Below are 13547 nucleotides of genomic sequence, written 5' to 3'. Positions count from 1 at the left end.
TAACCACCTTCAGCAGCTTCCAATGAAAGAGGAAAAATTCATAGCATTTTAAAAACCTTGTAGGACAAATGCCACAGCTGTGTGGTTGTACTGCTGCTGATGTTTAGTGATGGCCCTTCATTCTTATTCATAGTGAGCTGAGATGGGCCCTCAGGCTCGTGGCTGGGTGATATCCTGACCATCCACCTTAGCATTGTTATAAAGGAAAGACATTCCTTGAGACGTTTCCAGTATCTAGAAGGGAGCTACAGGAAAGAAGGGGGCAGAGTCTTTGGCACGGTCTGTGGCGATAGGACAAGAGGAGATGGTTTCAAGCAGAAAGAGGGGAGATTTAAGTTAGATATAAGGAAAAAGTCTTTTACAGTGAGGGTGGTGAGGCGGTGGAACAGGTCACCCAGAGAGGTGGTGGGCGCTCCCTCCTGGGGTACTGCCAAGGCCGGGTAGGAGCAGGCTCTGGGCACCCTGATCTGGCTGTGGTGTCCCTGTTCGTTGCAGGGGAGTTGGACTAGGTGGCTTTCAGAAGTCCCTTCCAGCTCCAAATATTCTAGGATTCTATTCTATCATTTAGAATAAATCATAAATATAAATTTAGTGATTCACAGTGTTACTGACAAGAAAAGCAACCATTTGCTACTACTTTCTTGCCTGTGTTGTATTTTCAGTGATGTTTTTGTGCTCACTGTCATTGCTTATTCAGTCTTCCAGTATTTCTAAGTCTTTATTTTGGCCTCTCCCTTTGGTATGAGGAGCACAGCTTTATTCAGAACTTCTGAGTTCAAAATAGAATTCAATTGTTCAAAATAGAATTTGTTGTCTGTAGACTGTCATTTAGGAAGGTTTGCATTTGTGTCTGGCTGGGGACTCCAAAACATTTTGGTTATGAGTAAAATATCTGGTATCTAATCCTGTGTTACACAATAAATGCTGTGTGCTGCTTGACTGAGCATTTAAATTGCTGGAAACATCTAAATATACACTTTGGTGGCTATTGAAAAAGTGCTTGTTTGATTGCAGGGTGTAGTGTGTATTTATTTAAAATGGAATATGATTATGCTCTGAAATGGAAAAGAAACAGCTATAAAACCCCACGTCTGAATAAGGATCAATGTAGTCGTCTGCTTTTAGTTTCAAGCAAGTAATGAATTTCATCCAGAAATCCGTCGCTTGTTATTAATTTTAACTGTAGATTTGATGAAGTGGTAATAAATGGCTCAGGTAAGTGTTGCAGAAATGTGACTGAGCTTATGTATTTCAGTGTTCCATCTGAGTTACAGTGTGTCTTTAATATTGCCCTTAAGTCTCCAGCTAGTTAAGATGAAGCTAATCTTACTGTAGTGACTTTGCACAAGGCGTACAAGTCAATGTGGTGCAGCTGAGTGTAAAAGCAGGTCCTTGTCGAACACACGTGTGTGTGTTTGATGTGCAACATGAAACAGATTCAGAGAGAATCAGATGGAGGACAAGTTAGAATAGGCGATGCTCTGTTGTGTCTGTGTTGTGCCTGTGTAATGTGTCAGCTGCCTTGATGTGCTCATTTTGCCCATTTGATGGATCTTAGAGCCCAGCACATACAGCCTGACTTCGGGATTGATAGCAATACAAATTGTCAGCTGAATAAAATGTGAACATGCAGAGAACATGCAGAGTTCTGAGCTTGTTGCAGTCTCTTGTCAGAGAGCTTTTTTGAAGGTCCCTTCCAACTCTGAAGATTGTGATATATTTTACCTGCAGGCCAAATGTATTAAACTCATTTTGCTGCCTTCAAAAAAGGCAGACAAATCACAGCTCTTTCAAGCAGAACCATTGTCTGGAAATAATTGAATGCATTTTTTCACCTTTTATTTCAGTGTTGCACCAGAAAGTGCCGTGTATCTGTTGAAGAAAGCGTGTGGTATCTCCTGGTGGAGGTATTTCCACACACGTTGGTGAGCTGGGACATCTTTGTGGTTGTGTGCTGTGGAATTCAGTAGTGCTTTAATTAACACTGAAGAGGGTTACTTTTGGAGAAATGAGAAGAAATTTAAGATGTGCCCACACTGTATTCACAAGGCAGGGGAAGGCAAGGGATACAAGTGTGATCAAATCCTGTGTGTGCTGTTGGTGTGTAGATTCTTCCTTGAGCAGCGGGGCTGCCATCGTTGTGACTGAGCAAACGTAGGTCGTGCTGTGTGTGAGGGCTGTGCGTGTCAAAGGACCTGGCACTGGTTTGTCTGTAGTTATGGAGCCAAGTATTTTATACTGAAGTTTATGGGAGTGTTTGCAAACAAGAAAACAAATCCTGTTTTAAGCTTTGTGTGGGTGAGAAGGAAGGGTAAGCAAACTGTAATATGGCAAGGTATAGCCGGGTCTGTTAGATAGAAGTCTGTGATGGCAGTCTTTATTGTGCTGATAAATTCTTAGTTGCAGATAGTCACTCTTAGTTAAACTTCCACTGTTATTACAGACCCAATTGCAGTTCTTGATACAAGTGATGGCTTTGCTTTCTAACTGACTTGATGTGTCTTACATGGTGATGTTAACAACAGTGGAAGACTGACACTGTTCTGCTCTAAAAGCACTGTTGTGATAACTCTGAAATGAAACTCTGAGCTCCTTCAGAGCTGTTCCTTTGTATTGTGTTGTAATCTTCCTTAACATTGTATGAAGGATATTGAAGTTTTACTGTTAAAAATCATAAATAAAATACTCAAAAGATGCTGTAAGTATTATTAAAAAAACAAACACAGAACTGAAAGATGAAGATATACTGCATTATGCTCCTTGGAGATTCACAAAAGCTGCTATACAATGAGTCTGTTTGTTGAAGATCTGTACTATAGTGTTTGAAATGCATATGCCAACTTAAAAATACAGCATCAGCATCTCTGCAGTAGCTCACGGTGTGCAACAAGAGGCAGGGCGGAACGAAGGAGTGGGTGTCAGTGCAGCATGGAGTTTTCCCATGCGTCTGCCCCCTTGTCCCAGGAGTCTCTGGGAGATGGAAGCATGGATGGGCCTTGTAGAGATATTACCTGCCGTGTCCTTACACAGAAATGTACGATCTGGAAAATTCATTGCTACTTTTTTCTTTCCCGTAAACCATGTCGAATTCTCGGTGATGAAGAATGTATCAGACCGTGTCACAACTTACTCTAGTGCTTTGGTATTTCAGAAAGGTTTGATTTCAATCTATTGCATAGTTTGTTTCCATCTGTAGAGTGAGGGACTTCAGTATGCCCCATGGGCTCTTTTTTAACTGGGCTTCAGTTTGGAATACCTGTTAATACATAGATAGAGAATGAAAAGGAATTGGCGAATCGAATGGTTGTTAAACACAAGTACTGAGGTGTTTTGGAAAATATTCATTTCCGATTCTTTCTTCCTTTTGCTTCACTGGCTGCTTCCTGCTTTAATTAACAGCATGGAATGTGAGCACTGCGTACACCTCACTGTTATTAATCTGTTCTTAAGTAGTCTGTGAAATATTTGGTTTTGGTTTTAGTTACAATACATTCATATATAAAAGAACTTGCATATTATTATAAAACATCCCGAAAGGACTCTGTAATTCTCAAGTGTGCTTTCAGTTAATTTTAAAGAATGTCTGCTGTGAGAGAAAATGGACAATTAGTTCTCTTACTCTTCCATGTAAAAGTAAAAGCAGAGTGTGGCCGAACCATGACAGGAATGGAAGAGTGATTTGTAGGAATGTGATCATTTTAATTCTGCAGCTTTGTAATGTTTATTTTCTTCATTTTTTTTTCTTCAGTGCTAACTCTGCACAAAACAATACTTCGTAGCCATTTTCAAAGGAGAAAGTTTTACACAGGCTGAGTTCCTCCTTCTCATATCACTGTCATTTGGTTCAATGCTTAAAAAACCCCAAAGCCTCTTCCTGTTTGTTACCATTAAAACAGGCGTGCGACTCTTCTCTAGCTGCTTCTGCCTTAGCTTTGGTCTCTCTTCCCGAGTGGATTAATTTTGTAACCAGAACAGATTTTTTTTGTGATCAGTGCTGTTTTTGTTGTTCCCCAAATACCTACTAGTTTGTATGAGCTTTTCGTAACGTTTTATAAAGCACTGATCTCTTGGCATCAGAATCCTTATGTGGCCTTCTGCATTTAATGAAACTTCCCCGAGGTTCTCCTGAGATAATACAGCACATCTGTGTGCCACTTGTGTTACGCTGGAAAGTGGAAGTAAAGTTCTGTTTCTTTCTGTTAACAGCCTAAAATGACTGGGTGAATTCAGTGGAATAAATGGCGTCCAAAGTAACTGATGCTATAGTTTGGTACCAGAAAAAGGTAAGCTTTCTGTTTGTTTTTTCAAGGGAAAAAAAAAAAAGTTTGCTTATTGCATTGTATGTGTAAAGTATGATAAATGTAAGTAGTGCTGTGTTGTTGGTTGGTGTTCTGTGAAAGGGAGTAGCTTGGAAGTCTGCCTCTGAAAGTAAATAAATGCCTAATGACCAATACCCTGCAGGATAGAACTGCTTTTGGTCTGGCTATTGATTTCAGTGTAATGTTGATTAATTACTCGTGTGCAGGAGAATGCTGTTTCAATAGTACATTAAAGAATCACTGTATCTAAGTAGAAAGTAAGAATTCATACATTCTCTGTTAGTAGCAAGGATTGATGTATTCCAGAGCCAAGGGAGGTTTCTGTAGAAATCAATTAAACAAAACTGAGAGTGGAGAGAAGCAGTAAAGAGAAAAAAGATCTGGCTGGGAGATGTGCAGTTACAGTATCTCCTGCTACTGTGTACATTTTGTTTCATATCTGTACAGAGAAATATTGATGTCTAACTTATTATTTAGTTAATTTCAAGTTATTGTATCCTCTTGACATTTGTGTACTGGTTGACTTACTCAGCTAAATTGTTTTTAAAAGCATGGAGAATTTTGCTGAGTTTGGATGTCGGATTTAAGGTGTGATGAGCTTGTTCTATTTTTCCTTATCTCTCCATGCTTCGGTAGGTTCCTGTTTTCCTTGGTCCAGTGGCTTTCCTTTGGGGAGTACACATACTGCTCTTACAGGGAATAATGGCAATGGTCTTCAAAATAGAAATTGTGATTAACTTTTACTTTTAAGCACCCGTAACTTGTGGAAATCTGACAGTACTGACAACCTGACAATGTCATCTTCTCAACTGTGAATTAAAGGTGCATTTGGAAAAGCAGAAAAATGAATTCTCCTTACTTAATTTATGCTCTATATTCAATTATGTATTAAAAATTTGGGAATCATTCAGAACTTAATGAGAATTTTTTTGTGCTTTATACTCTCTCCCTCCCCTCATTCAAGCTTTAGAAAAACTATTTTTGTCCACATAAAGAAGATTATATGGGCAGATTAAAGTACAACCAACCCTTGGGTGCTTACGAGAAGCTTGGATCTCTTCAGCGCTTCGGAGAGTTGTAGATGGCAACTTTCTTATTTGTACATTAAAAAAAAAGAAGTCAAAAAATATCTTGCTGAATTTCTTCAGTAGCAAGTTTGGAATTGCTGTTACATGGCTTTACTTCTCAGATCCATTTGCTCTTTCCAGTATGTGCACACATAGCTGTAAATCCTTGATAGTGTCCTGGTTCTTCCTATGGTAGCATGGATGAAGTACATAAAAGCAGCCATGTGCAGTGGAATTGCGTGGTGTTTTCAAGCCATTTCTTAACTGTGGGTCCTTTCAGTTGTTACAGAGATTTGTAGGGTGATTTGGTGGAAGATTTAATGTAACGGAATTCAGTGGGGGATCTCATGGAAGGGAAAAGGGATGCTTATTGTAAAAATCTTAGATTAAACTGATTTTACCTGTTCCTCAGGCCTCTGAGGTTTTTTGGGTGGTGATGGTGAACAATCATGGACAGATTTATTATGACATTCAGCTTTATCTTTATGTAGAAAGTGGTCATTTGATGTGAGCAAGAGTCTCTTAATCAAAAGTCCTGCTCTTTTTTTTTTCTGTTGTCTATTTTTTTTTTTCCTGGTTTGAGGTACATCTGTGGTCCTGTTGGATGCTTAGGAAAAGAAATGCTGTTTGTGATCACCACAACTTTCCCTCCTCTTGGTGCTAGGAACGCAGGGTCTTCTGACGAGTCCCTGTGCTGTGATGGTACAGAGAGCAGAGCAGACCTTCTGGTTCGGATGCCAACAACTCATTCCTCAGTTTTACTTTTCTTGGGAGACTGCTTCTGACAGGACACCTCGCTATCAGTACAGAAATACTGCTGCAAGTCTGCAGGTTTTCACAAAGGTCTGCTCAGGCAGAAAGTACAAACTGTCTTTGAGGCAAAGGATTGTGATATGTGACCACCATTATTTCATGAAAGACTGGGCTGTCTTCAGGAGGGATGTAGTGTTGCATTGACCTGATGTCAGTGTTTTCCATGGTATGAACAAAGTTGAGTTGCAATCAATTGCAATCAAGAAGCTTTCAGAACTTCTTTCTGAATGAGGGAGTGGAGTCTTACTTTAGGACAAATTCAGAGATGTTGCATCTCATGTATTCATGATAATTAGGTGGTGATCCCTGGGTCCCAATTTAGTGAGAGTTAGCCTGGATCAGGCTGATAACTCCTAGAAGTTGTTAACTTTGTAGTGCTGTGTATAATCCTTTCCTAAGAAGATCTTGAACTTTCCACCCATGTCCCTGATTTTTTTCCCCCATCATTTACATGCACAGTATTTTTTCTCCATGGATTCATTGTTTGTACTTAAATTTCAAACTAGGAAATGGAAGAACTGTGTTAGAGATGAGTGGATAAGCAGGCATGTTTTCTTGTTCCTCCTGGGACGTTTCTATTATGTGATTGCTTATGATGGCAAAATGCGGAACTTGGCTTTCAATTCTAAGTGTGTCACATTTGTCCCTCTTGCCTTGCTTTTCAAGTCTGCTGAATCCTCACTGCTGTAGCTGAAATTGAAAGTGGGGAGAAATCAATACTTAGCAGTAAAACATTGTTTCTGGGTCAAAAGAGAACTAGGGTTGCAGTAATTATTGCTCAGACTAATGGCTTGCCTATATGATAAAATGAGAACAATTATTTTGGAGAGTTTTTTTTCACATAAATGAGTTGATATATGAAAATCCTAACAAAGAACATGAAGAGCTTAGAATATTGATGGTCAAATATAGAGAAACAGTGTTCTCGAATAGGCGGACGCTTATTGTGAAAGAGATATTAAATAGATAACTTAATCCACGTGGCTTTGTTTTCAATTTTGGTATATTTTTAAACTCGCCTTTATTTTGCACTAGATTCCACTCTGTTGAATTTCAAAGGTCTGCTGTCTCCTCAAAAGTCAGGCACTTCTGGACTTCTGTGGCAGAGTTACGCAGTGGAGCTCTTCCAGCCGCTGGCACGCAGGTTCTGCAAGGAGCAGCACCCAAGGCTCCTTGCTCGTGTGACTCATTCTATTGTCTGCAATGGAGCTTCTCACGGGAGGATGATTTAGTAATGTGCTTAATCGTTTAAAGGTCAGACTTTTTATTGTGTAAACTTGCGTTTTGTTGTTGCAATAGATGCAGTGTGCTTATAGCGCAGAGGAGCTCTTTATGACTGCCTTGTAAAAATGCTTTATTAGTTCTTCATTACTTTTATTTGGATTGCAGGGTTTGTTAACACAGGTTTGTTATCTGAGATTAGGGCCTCACGGACGCCGCTTTCCTGGTCTAGTGGCAGTGTGAGCTTCCCTGCTGCTGCACGTAGCGATGGCGTGAGATGTGGGCATGCTGGCTGTGTAGGAAGGTGCATAAAGGAGCTGCTGCGGAGCTCCTGGGCGTATGGAGGAGTGCCCTGCTGAGATGTTTGTGTGTCTCAGGGAGGTCAGACAGGCGTGTGCCGGCTTGCTGTCAGCACGTGGCTGCGCGGCTCTTGCAGCAGCGGGTGTGGCGGGGCTGTCTGCGCTCCCTGCATCCGTCCCTGGCAGCTGCCGAGCTCAGAGGCGCCTGTCTGTGCTTTGTTAATAAATAGCCTTAGGATCATGTGTGCGTATTTGAAGTGCTGTGTCAATAACGGCACCTGAGGTTAAAAACAATGAAATCGGTCATAACCTGAAATACTGCTTAGAACTTAAAATCTTTGCGTTCATTTATTATAATACTTTCAAGGCTTACAGATAGTAGTAGGTGTGCAACTTCTGCTCTGATTTCCAATTTTACAACTCTGTGTTAAAACCAAGGATATACCGAGGAATAACCCATGGTAAACCAAGGAATTTACCATAACAGCTTTTTGATTTTTAACACTCGCAGGAGTTTTGCTACAAAAATGGAAGGCTTTGCACACATTTGTTAACGACATTGCAGGAGAGAATTAAGTTTTTCCAACTCTTGGGAGTGGTTGCCGGTGAAGGCAGAATGGAACTTAATGAACCTGAATCCTGCATCTAATTGCTTATCATTTAACTTTGCCAGCACAGCTTTATGCTGCTTTGGGTGTCCTTTGGGTACTGCTGTTAAAGGGCACAACAAAACAAATGAGATGTTTTCTTTGCCATGGTTTTAAAGGGCAGAATTAGAGTTGTAATTGCTTTAAGATCTGTAATGTTTAGTGTTTTATAGCTCATTAGCCTAAGAGTATACTTTCCAGCTTAATAAAGAAAGCAACAGTAATTATACCATACCCTGAAACTACTTGATTTCCCTTTTGGTACCGAATTAATGTGATGCGTTGGTGACCCTGGCACACACAAACCAGTTTTTGCACAATGGTCTGGGTGTGTGGCTGTATTACTGAGAACTCGGGATGCTGAAACTCTCAAAAAAGTCAGTCTTCAAATGCCAAAACTTGACAAGAATCGGAGCTGACTATTTTTGAAAATGATGTTCCCCAGGGTTCAGTTTGGGACCAGGTTTGTTTATGTATCAATGATCTTGATGAGGGATGAAGGATCGAGTGCACCCTCAATAAAGGCTTGCAGATGACACCAAGTTGGATGGGTGTGTTGATCTGCCAGAGGAAAGGAGGGCTCTGCAGAGGGATCTGAGCAGGCTACGCTGATGGGCAGCATCCAATTGTATGGCTTTCAGCAGGGCTACTTGCTGGATGCTTCACTTGGGTCATAACAACCTCAGTCAGCAGTATAAACATGGGGAAGGGTGGAGAAAGTTGTCTGACAGAAAAGGATCTGGGGGTGTTGGCTGACAACCAGCTGAACGTGATCCAGCAGCATGCCCAGGCATCCAAGAAGGCCAACAGTGTCCTGGCTTGCATCAGAAGAAGTGTGGCTGGCAGAACTGGGGCTGGCAGAAGCTGCTTTTCTGTGTAGTACTGAAATTGTCAGGTTGTCAGCTGACCCAGTAATGGGGATTACCTTCAGCACCTTGTTTCAGTGAGTCAAAATTCAAGTTACTGAGTCTTACGCAATTGATCAGAATCGCTCAAACCCACGGTGTGGCTGAACAAAGCAGCTGTATGCTGTGCCTGGCTGCTGACATTCATGCACTTACTGAGTGAATTTGTCAGGGTGCGAATGCAGTTTAAACTGTAAGAAGCTGAATGTATCTGTGAGAGAGAGCGAGTGAGCTGCAATTCCCTGTGTTTGTAAGAGCGATTCTTGAATTGTTTTCGTTATGCCTCGTGAAGCTATAATTTAGCATTTCTCTTCCCGAGAGAACTGATTTATCTCTCAGTCACACAGCAGGATGTTGCTGGCACAAGGAACGGGTGCTGTGGGAAGTGGAAGTAATCAGGAGTAAGGGCAGTGCTGTTTCAAAATGCCACTACAGTGGCAGTGATGGTGAGCTTGCTGGATTTTTGGTGGTCTTCAGGGAACCGTACTAAATAATGAGGCTGTCTGCGTGGTTTTCTTTGTCCAGTTATTTCTTGAGACTGCTTCATTTTGTGCAAACGCATAATTGTAAGGAAAAAAAAAAATGTTGCTGAGGGCTTAAACCTTGAAGATTGACTGGGCTGTAGCCACAGTGTAGGCAGTGGGTCAAGGGAAGGGATTGTCCCTCTCTGTTCAGGTTGTGATACGGCATGTAAGGTGCTGTGCCCAGTTTGGGGCTGTCCAGTAGAGGAAAAGGCATTGATGTTCTTTGGCAGGCCCAGCGGAGGGCATGAAGATTGTTCTGGGGCTGAAGCGTGTGATGGACAGTGAGTCTGAGAGACCATGGTTTGTTCTGTCTGAAGAAGATGGCAAAGAGAAGAGCTCACTGTTGCCACAGCTGCCATCCGGGTGGCCATGAAGGGACAGAGCCAGGACTTCTCAGAGGCGTGCAGGGATTGCAAGAGAGGCAATAAACACAGATTGAAATAGGGGAAATTCAGGTATAGGAAAAAAATGCTTACTGTGAGAGTTGCCAGACTTTGAGTTACGGTCCCAGAGAGGCTGTAAAATCCCCAAACTCTGGACATTTTCAGAACTTTCTTGGCTAAGTCCTTGAGAAACCTCCTGTCATTGGAGCTGCTCCGCACAGCAGCTGAGTGTCCTCCAGAGGTTCCAGCCTGCACAGTTCTTTGATACCTTTAGTCTGAGATTTGAAGATGAGTGAACTTCATAATGGATTGCTGTGTACTTCAGTGACAAGTGGAATCTCGTGCAGTTTGTGTCTTTTTTTTTCCTCTTTTTTTTACTGAGTAGTTCTTTTAATGCACAGAAATGGTGACCTAAAGAAAGTTACTTCTAGTGTCCACTGTATGTCACTAGGAAGTGGCTTAGGGTGGATCTTGGTAATTCCTTTACTGTGTATTCTGAATATATATGAAGTGTTTGTGTCTGTACTTAGTTCTGAATATTCTTATGCATAAAATTTTTGTTAAATGTGAGATTAAAATAAGGTCTTTCATGTTTTTAGCAGATCTGCTAAAATCTCCAAACTATTACTCAGGACAATAAGGAAGGCTGGCTGATGTTAAGAAGAGTTAATGTGTATTGATTGATACAGAGAAAGTATTAATACATAGATGATAAATGTTTAATTATCCATTATTGTACTTTGGAAATAGTATCTTTGAAGGAAGCTTTGGTAAAATTATTGTTCAGTGGAATGGCTCTTAGTTCACTGCAGTTGAAATTATTGCCAGCTCATTAGTTGGTAATTCACACAATTAAGAATAAACAATTCTTCATTTGTAAGCTGAAAGAAGGTAGGTTTAGGTTAGATATAAGGAAAAGGTTTTTTACGTTGAGGGTGGTGAGGCCCTGGAACAGTGATTCTATGATTTTACTCTGCACAGTTGGTTTTGTTTCTCCTTCTGGGAGTAAGGGAGAAGGAAGGGAATCCCAGAATCTTTTAGTAACTGTTCAGCAGTCCTAAATTCCAAGCTTTGCACATAAGGTTATACCGCTTTTATCTCTTCATTTTACTTCTACGTTTGAGTAAAAGTTTCTAAACTCGTCTCTATTGGCAGACAGTGCTAAAGCTATTATATTAACATCTCTGGCTATGAACTGGTTTTGTCTTAGCTTAGCTTGTCTTGTTCACGTATCAGTGATAAAAGAACTGAGGGTTGGGGGCAAGAAACACCTTGAAAATGGAAAAGCATCCTGAAAGAAAAGAAGTCTTAGTAAAAAATCAAGAAAGATAACGACACTGCTGAACTACTAAGTTATTGCCTTTACTGCAATGTGGATCAGTTAGGTAGAAATAAAAGAGGGTTTAAAGTAACTTCTAATAAATTTGTCCTGTGCATTGAGAAAATAAAAAATGTTTTGTCTGATATCCATAAATGCATACTTCAACATAAACTTAATAAGAAGCTTTGTTTTTTCAAATGAATAACATTACATGTGTGTAAATTATTTATACGTCAGTCTCGATACTAAAAACATTCTGTTGCAGGTTTGTACAGTTTCTGAAAAATGTTGGGCTGTAAAAATTAATAAAGTGTAGTAGCTAATATGCTAATACTAAGTATTTTTAATAAGATGTTAAAAACTTAATTTCCTTGGTAGACAGCCTAAGGAAGCAACTTCACTTTTTATTCACCAGACTCTGTACCTTGTGTCCTTTGGGGTTTGTAGTAGTATTTTGATGTTGCTTGTAAAAATGTGTAGCAGCTTTAATGGACAAAGCTTAGCGTGCAGATTTCATTATGGATAAACATTAAACTTTTAAGATCCAGCAGGAAATGCGATGTATTCTTAGGATTATACTCTTCATTAGCCTTCTTTGCCATAAATTATAAATGCCTCCTGAAATATTGATCGATTCCATTAGAATCCGAAGGCTCTGTGAGTATTGGGCTACACGTTGATAGCATCGCTGCATTAGCTTAAAGTGAATATCAGTGTCATTCACAAAGCTCAAATTCAGTCTTGATGCACACGTGGCCCATTGATCTGTTTATGAGAAAGACACTGGGAAGCAATAATTTGCAGTGCAGAAACCCTTAGCGTTGGGCTTTGTTTGAAACCAGAATGAGCTGTCTCCAATAGCTTAACTTAGACAAATTGCATTTAGTTGTTATAAAAACTAGCTATAAAAGTGTCAAATACATTTTAGATAGACAAGGAAATGTGCTCAAATGCTTTCTGAGCTATTTGGTTGGGAAGAAAGAAGCACAAGTGTTGCTAACCTCCTGAGTTTATTGCTGCTTTTCAAGCTACACGAACTTCCTTTGCTCACTTGAAGTAGTGCAGTTTATGAGGTCAAAGTTGAGCTCATCTTGCATCTCTTGTTTCTGAGAAAGGTTTGAAGTATATTTACATGTATCGTGTTTGAATGAGTCCAGTGGCTTCTAATGCTTTCGGTAAGTTTTCAATTTGAGACAATTTTTGGAAGTTGCAATAATGGATTATGGTTTGTTTTCACCTTGAAATAATTCTAAAAATGAGGTTAAATATTTCTAAATATATATATAAAAGTTTAAAATGTTGCAACACCTTCTAGGTGGAACTTGCTGTCACGCCACCCACATCTCTTTTTCTGTCCTTGATGTCTCTCTGGCTACACCTGAAGCAACATTTTCCATTGTGAAAGAATATCAGCAGGATTTTCAATCTTCAGTAATCTTGCATGTGCTGAAACTTGTAACAGCTGCATGGTGAATAGTTGGTAATTCTACAAATACGTAACGGAGCAGGGTTCTTTAATCTTCTCATTGGGGCATTTATTGAAGCAAGCTGTCTTGACTGAATATTTTAGAGGTAACTGATTTGGACAGACTGGATAGAGTCTTGTCATTGAGGAAGCCTGTGGTGCATGATTTAAACTAAATTAATACAAAATATCTGCTCCAAAATATCTACAACAAACAACAGGTTTGTCGTACCACAATTTATTCCATTTGTAGCATGCTATTGACATGTCTCCTACAAGGGGATGTGTTGTTGCTCATGCTTGGTGATGGAATCATGGAATCACCACGTTTGGAACAGACCTATGAGATCATCCAGTCCAACCATCCACTTACTAGCAGTATTCTCCACTAAGCCACGTCCCTTAGTGCCACATCTGAATGTTTCTTGAACGTCTCCAGGGACAGTGACTCAAATACCTTCCTGGGTAGCCCATTCCATTTCCAGCCATTCAAGAGCAACAATTAAAATATAGGCTTATCACGTTACTTGAATTAACAAATTATTAAGAAAGAAAGAAAGGAAGTTTTTTTTTTTTTGTTTTT

Source organism: Meleagris gallopavo, chromosome 1, assembly GCF_000146605.3.
Source record: "Meleagris gallopavo isolate NT-WF06-2002-E0010 breed Aviagen turkey brand Nicholas breeding stock chromosome 1, Turkey_5.1, whole genome shotgun sequence".
NCBI classification, from domain to species: Eukaryota; Metazoa; Chordata; class Aves; order Galliformes; family Phasianidae; genus Meleagris; species Meleagris gallopavo.
This window is presented reverse-complemented; position numbering follows the sequence as displayed.